This window comes from Monodon monoceros, unplaced genomic scaffold, assembly GCF_005190385.1.
Source record: "Monodon monoceros isolate NGI ecotype Baffin Bay Population unplaced genomic scaffold, NGI_Narwhal_1 Super_Scaffold_11, whole genome shotgun sequence".
NCBI lineage: Eukaryota > Metazoa > Chordata > Mammalia > Artiodactyla > Monodontidae > Monodon > Monodon monoceros.
This window is the reverse complement of record NW_021703767.1, coordinates 116,969,286-116,976,879: the sequence shown is the minus strand read 5'-3', so window position 1 is coordinate 116,976,879 and position 7,594 is coordinate 116,969,286.

The following is a 7,594-nucleotide window of genomic DNA, read 5'->3' as shown; positions in this document are numbered from 1 at the left end:
TCCTTTCCCATATTAGGGAAGTTTTCAACTATAATTTCTTCAAATATTTTCTCAGTTCATTTCTTTTTCTCTTCTTCTTCTGGGACCCCTAGAATTCAAATGTTGGTGCATTTAATATTGTCACAGAGGTCTCTGAGACTGTCCTGAATTCTTTTTATTCTTTTTTCTTTATTCTGCTCTGCAGTAGTTATTTCCAGTATTTTATTTTCCAGGTCACTTATCCGTTCTTCTGCCTCAGTTATTCTGCTATTGATCCCTTCTAGAGAATTTTTGAATTCATTTATCATGTTATTCATGATTGTTTGTTTGCTCTTTAGTTCTTCTAGGTCCTTGTTAAACATTTCTTGTATTTTCTCCATTCTATTTCCAAGATTTTCGATTGTCTTTACTATCATGATTCTGAATTCTTTTTCAGGTAGACTGCCTATTTCCTCTTCATTTGTTAGGTCTGGTGCGTTTTTACCTTCTTCCTTCATCTTCTGTGTTTTTCTTTGTCCTCTCATTTTGCTTAACTTACTGTGTTTGACGTTTCCTTTTCTCAGGCTGCAGGTTCGCAGTTCCCATTGTTTTTGGTGTCTGCCCCCAGTGGCTAAGTTTGGTTCAGGGGGTTGTGTAGGCTTCCTGGTGGAGGCAACTATTGTCTGTCTTTTGGTGGATGAGGCTGGATATTGTCTTTCTGGTGGGCAGGTCCACATCTGGTGGTGTGTTTTGGGTTGTCTGTGACCTTATTATGATTTTAGGCAGCGTCTGTCCTAACAGGTGTGTTCCTGTCTTGCTAGTTGTTTGGCATAGGGTGTCCAGCACTGTAGCTTGCTGGTCGTTGAGTGGAGCTGGGTCTTGGTGTTGAGATGGAGATCTCTGGGAGGTTTTCGGCGTTTGGTATTACGTGGAGCTGGGAGGTCTCTGGTGGACCAATATCCTGAACTTAGCTCTCCCACCTCAGAGACACAGCCTGGCTGTGCCTGGCTGGAGCACCAAGAGCCTTTCACCCACACGGCTCAGAATAAAAGGGAGAAAAAAAGAAAGAAAGAAGGAAAAATGTAAAATAAAATAAAATGAAATAAAAACGTTATTAAAATAAAAAACAAAAAATAATAATTAAAATATTTTTAAAGTAATAAAAAAGAATGAAAGCAAGTAGAGAACAACCAAAACAAAAAACAAATCCACCAATGATAACAAGCACTGAAAACTATATTAAGAAGAAAAAAGAAAAAAAAAGATGGACAGACAGAACTCTAGGGTAAAAGCAAAGCTATACAGACAAAATCACACACAGAATCATACACATACACACGCACAAAAAGAGAAAAAGGGAAAAAATACATATATATATCATTGCTCCCGAAGTCCACCTCCTCAATTTGGGATGATTCGTTGTCTATTCAGGTGTTCCACAGATCCAGGCTACATCCAGTTGGCTGTGGAGATTTAATCCGCTGCTCCTGAGGCTGCTGGGAGAGATTTCCCTTTCTTTTCTTTGTTCGCACAGCTCCTGGCATTCAGCTTTGGATTTGGCCCCGCCTCTGCGTGTAGGTCGCCTGAGGGCGTCTGTTCTTCGGTCAGACAGGACGGGGTTAAAGGAGCAGCAGTTATTTCAGGGGCTCTGGCTCACTCAGGCCAGGGGGAGGGAGGGGTACACAGTGCAGGGTGAGCCTGCGGCGGCAGAGGCCAGCATGACGTTGCACCAGCCTGAGGCGCGCTGTGTGTTCTCCCGGGGAAGTTGTCCCTGGATCACGGGACCCTGGCAGTGGCGGGCTGCACAGGCTCCCAGGAAGGGAGGTGTGGATAGTGACCTGTGCTTGCAAACAGGCTTCTTGGTGGCAGCAGCAGCAGCCTTAGTGTCTTATGCCCGTCTCTGGGGTCCGCGCTGTTAGCCGTGGCTCGCACCCGTCTCTGGAGCTCCTTTAAGCAGCGCTCTTAATCCCCTCTCCTCGTGCACCAGGACACAAAGAGGGAAGAAAAAGTCTCTTGCCTCTTCAGCAGTTCCAGACTTTTTCACGGACTCCCTCCCGGCTAGCCATGGCGCACTAGCGCCTTCAGGCTGTGTTCATGTAGCCAACCCCCGTCCTCTCCCTGCGATCCGACCTCCGAAGCCGGAACCTCTGCTCCCAGCCCCGCCCGCCCCGGCGGGTGAGCAGACAAGCCTCTCGGGCAGGTGAGTGCTGGTCGGTGCCGATCCTCTGTGCGGGAATGTCTCCGCTTTGCCCTCCGCACCCCTGTTGCTGCGCTCTCCTTCGTGGCTCGGAAGCTTCCCCCCTCCGCCACCCTCCGATCTCCGCCCGGGAAGGGTCTTCCTAGTGTGTGGAAACCTTTCCTCCTAAACAGCTCCTTCCCACTGGTGCAGGTCCCATCCCTATTCTTTGTCTCTGTTTTTTCCTTTTTCTTTTGCCCTACCCAGGTACGTGGGGAGTTTCTTGCCTTTTGGGAGGTCTGAGGTCTTCTGCCAGCGTTCAGTAGGTGTTGTATAGGAGCAGTTCCACATGTAGATGTATTTCTGATGTATCTGTGGGGAGGAAGGTGATTTCCACGTCTTACTCTTCTGCCATCTTGAAGCTCCTGCTGGGTTTTTTTATTTGAATTTTCCTATTCTTTTTTGATTATACTGAATATTGTGGATGTATGTTCATATTTGTATGAACATTGATATGTGCGTCATGTGATGTATTTAATCAGGATTAATTACAATTACAGATATGTTAAATATTTGAAATTTGTAGGCAGTTGTACTTTGATAATCATTTTTTGGTATGCAGACTACATACAAAGACAGGATACAGGGAAACTAGTGGACTGTTGAAAAAGTATTTAAAATTGGTTTCCCAATAAACCTCATATTTCATTGGCAGTATTTCTAAAGAGTTCTTTGATGTAAATGTTAATTTAAATCCATATATGAAAGATGTCATCTATGAGCTCCAAAATGAAAAAATGCAGTGCAGTTATATTATTTTATCAAAAAAGTGAGTTGTAAATATATGATATTGAATCTTAGGTATCAACTAAATAGCAAAGTAAATTCACAGATTCTCTTTCAGGGTTTAGACTTTAATTATTTCAGGATAACTGTGGAATGCTAATAGCAGACACAAATAGAAATAATATGAACTTCATAGTTTTCTACCTATGTCTCACTCTTATAAGTCCCCAGACGTAGTAGGTTCTTGGATCCAGCTTAGTGAACAGTCAGAGCCCTTACAAAGGTTAAGAGATTAGAAATGCTGTAAAGGAAAGAGTTTGCATATTTTTGTAAATAAAATAGCAGTTAAGCACTTACTGCATGCCAGAACTTGATTTGAATGCTATATTGATTATAAAAATTTAATTCTCTGTGTTTTAGTTAAATGTTTTTTTAAATTTTTTTAAATTTAATTTTATTTATTTTTGGCTGTTTTGGGTCTTCGTTGCTGCACGTGGGCTTTCTCTAGTTGCGGTGAACGGGGGCTACTCTTCATTGTGGTGTGCAGGCTTCTCATTGTGGTGGCTTCTCTTGTTGCGGAGCACGGGCTCTAGGCACGTGGGCTTCAGTAGTTGTGGCTTGTGGGCTCTAGAGCACAGGGTCAGTAGTTGTGGTGCACGGGCTTAGTTGCTCTGCGGCATGTGGGATCTTCCTGGACCAGGGATCAAACCCGTGTCCCCTGCATTGGCAGGCAGATTCTTAACCACTGCACCACCAGGGTAGCCCTGTTTTAGTTGAATTTTATCACGATTTGACAGGTAATGGATGTTTATGGAGAGTTAAGGAATGTGACCACAGCTGATAGAATTGAAGCCAGGCAGTACACCTTCCAGGGCCAACATTCTTAAACATTGTATGTTCCTTCTTGGCTCAAATATATCCATTTATGAGACTTACCAGTTCAACTTTTCCCTTGTTTTACTGAGGAAAGTAGCCATGATTCCAACATATAAAATTCTTGATTTAATTGGGTTTTGGGATGTGTTTATTTGATAAGCTCATGTGCAACAAAATATAAAAGAAACCCCCTTTCATAAAATCAGTCAGGGAAAATAATTTCAATATGAGATAAATGTCTACCATCTCAGCACAGCTGCTTTGCCTTTTCTTTAGTCACATGGGGCACGTCACACAGGAAAGGAGAAGAAAGAATAAGAGCAGATTATTCAGTGGATGCCTTAATCTCTGTAATTGCCCCAGCAACTAGATGGCATCATCAGTGCTTCTCCACCCTCATTCTCAAAAAAAAAAAACCTTTCTAAGTTGAAGATCCCATACATACATGAGTACACACTCATGCACATATATGTATAGATGTATGTACTGCAAACTACATTTACTGAACCACTTGGTCAGTGGGCCATGACATATCAAACTTCTTAACATTCACTGGTTGTTCATGTACAAGTAGTATGAGGTGTGAGCTTAACTGACTTAGTGCTGTCTCAATTGTAAAGTCTACAAAGATGCTGTGTGGTAGCTCCACCACTCTGCACACTTTCCTCATCTGCTGTCTCATCTCTAAAGTGGAGATAATATTATAAAAATATTAGAGTCAAATAAGTTAATATATAGTCTTAGTACATGTCTAATACATACTAAATGCTCAGTATCTGTTAAGTATTATCATCATTATTATCTACCAGGGGTAGAAAATGTGCTTGGATTTATTGCTGATAGGTTCGTTCTTTCTCACCCTTTTTCATTTCTCAATGCCATGTTTGTAGAATAAAGTTTGCCAAATTAAATGAACAGTTTATATTAGTGAGAAGAAGTACAGCTGACTAGACAAAGTAGGAGGTGAATTTTCACCTTGGAAAGATGAACACAATGCACTAAGCAGCCACATTCCTTATCTATAATTTGAATTATACTATTTGCAATCTTTGTTTATGGTTGAAAAGATCATATTTACAATTGGGAGATGCTTTTCATTTCCACCAGTTAGAAACCTAAAAGATTTGGGAAATTTATATGTGAAATCGGCTTGCTTTTTAATTGTAATCTGTTTCTGTTTAGTACCCTCTGGGTTTTCTTAATTTGTTTATTGAGTTCATTAAAACTGGCCATTGTAGAAAACAAACATGAACACATTTCTTACATTTATTTACTTGTTAATTTATATTTTGTTGTTACTGTGCTTTAGAAATCAGTTGATAGCAAACATACTAACTATAGTTAAGCTGGGATAACAGTCTAGAAATTTTCCAGATTGCCTTTCTGTATTAAATTGAGTTCTGAAGACTTAACTTGAGATAATACATATGTAACTACTAATAGGTGTAGCTCTATCATAATACCAGAATTTATTCATAGGTATTCACAATCAGATGAGGATTACAAAATATATATATCCACTATTACATAATCCAAATAAATCTATCTGTGCTATTTATTCCATTTGTATTTATAGGGAATAAGTATAATGGAAATTTGGCACATATATTCTGTGTCAGAGGCTTTCATTCTGAGTCAGATTGACTTTCATTTGGCAAATACTGATATTTATCAGGCTTCTTCTATCATATCAGGTACCGTGCTTTGCACTAGAGAATAAAAATTGAAAGGGACTCTGTTCTTGACTGAAAGTAGTGCAGTCTAGTGGCAGGGACGCATAAGTTTTATGTCTATAATGACTATATGTAATGTATATTACCATTTTAAGCTCGGTAATTTAAAAAATGTGTGCAAGTTAGTATTTTTGTTTCTTTTTCAATATGAGAAGTTTAGCCTTCTAAAATAGCTACATCTTTAGAGGTTTGAAGTTGTAAATGTATTGTAATTTAATAAGGCTTTTAATGTTGTTTGAAAATTTCAAGTTTTCAAAAGTCATTATAATTTTGGAAAAGCAGACAGTTAAGGTACTTTAAAAGTATATAAAATAACCATTGCTGACACATGGAAAAGAAGACAACTTCTTTTACAACTTCTGCTTGAAATAATATGTACAGGATTTTCTTTCAAGAACCAAAATTCAGTCTTTATGATTCTGATTGCTAGTGAGATTGAATGTTTATTTGTAAATACACTGGATACTTAATGATTGTTATCATTTATTTCCTGTTTATTTATTTTGACTTGTATTTAACTTTTATAGATTTCTGGGAAATTTAAATAGCTCATTGATACCAATATTATCTTTAAACTTTTTGCTTTTAATTTAGGGCATTTCGTGTCAACAATATAAGATTCTAAATATAAAATTAAAAATTTTCAGTATTTTCCTGAGTTTTTTGTTGGGACACCTTCATCAAAAGAGTGATTATAAAAAAGTAAACTCTTTTGGTTTTTCTACTCTTTTTATAAAGTTTTGTTTTTTGTATTTTGTTTTTCATCTGATATTTCCTTTTCTATGTGACACATACAAGGATTTTAGCTTTTTCTTTCTTTTTTCAAATATTTTCTGATTATCCTAATGTCATCTTAAAAGTAGTTGACTTCTTACTACTGCTTTAAGATGGCATTTTTATCATATGTGTAATGCCCGTATTAAATATGACTTGATTATTATTTTCATTATGGTGTTTGCCAAGTGTAGGATGGGAGAGAACTTATTTGACATCTTTCCATGTGCAAATAACTGAATGGTTTGAGACAGCAGACTTTAGGGTAACGTAAGTGGAATTAATGACTTCAGTGTAATTACTGAGATTATGACATGAACTATTTCCTTTATGAAGAATTAGGGCTCACTTTTTTAGTGCTGAATTGAATCCTGGAGTCTCTCGTGTTATCCTTTTTAACAACAGACTGAGTAATATGGAAAAAGAACATATTCTGTTCATAGTTCTTTCTAGTAACCCCAATACACACACGCGTGCACACACACACACAACAGCACATAGCCTCTCCTCTACATGACTGTGGATTTTCTAGGTAGAAATAAAACACTGTTAGGTACTCTAGTTGGCTATCTCCTGGATGATCAGAGCACTCCAGGCAGATTAGGGACATTATGCTTCCAATGGCATATTCTCCAACTAATGCCTTTGCTTAGCCTCTATAAAAAAGGTGTACTTTAGAGTGTATTTTAGAGTCATGAAGTAGACACCTTGTCAATGCCTTATTTTTTCCTTCTAGCTTTCTCTTAAACCCATACCCTCATTGTTTGTTATGTCTAAAGAATCCTAATTTTAGTGTTCTGTTCATATGGTCATAAATCTCACCATGAAAACATACCAATATGAAGACATTGCTGACTGAAAGCATAAGTAATTGCAGCTCAGCGCCGGGAGGGGAACATGGAATGCTCCAGACCATCTTGCAAACACATGCAGAGTGCTCACTAGTGACTTTCCAAGGCACTTGTCACTTATGGTTACAGCTGCATTCAGGTCATCAGTAGTCCCTACATAGAGTCTGGGAGGTTGTGTAGTCTGGCTTCTTTCCACGACTAAAATACTCTAAGTTTCTGACCTAGAAGCATTTAAGTTGGAAGTTGAACTGTTTCACTATTTTGAGAGGTTGGAAAATTCTAATTATGATGAAGCACTTTCTTATACAAAGAAAAATCTGTCTATGTATATCATTGGTCCTTGTTCAACGCTTTGGAGGAATAATAATGGTAATAGTAGCTAACATTTTTATAGTGTTTACAGTGTGCCAGGAACTATTTTAAGAGCTTAACATGTAGTG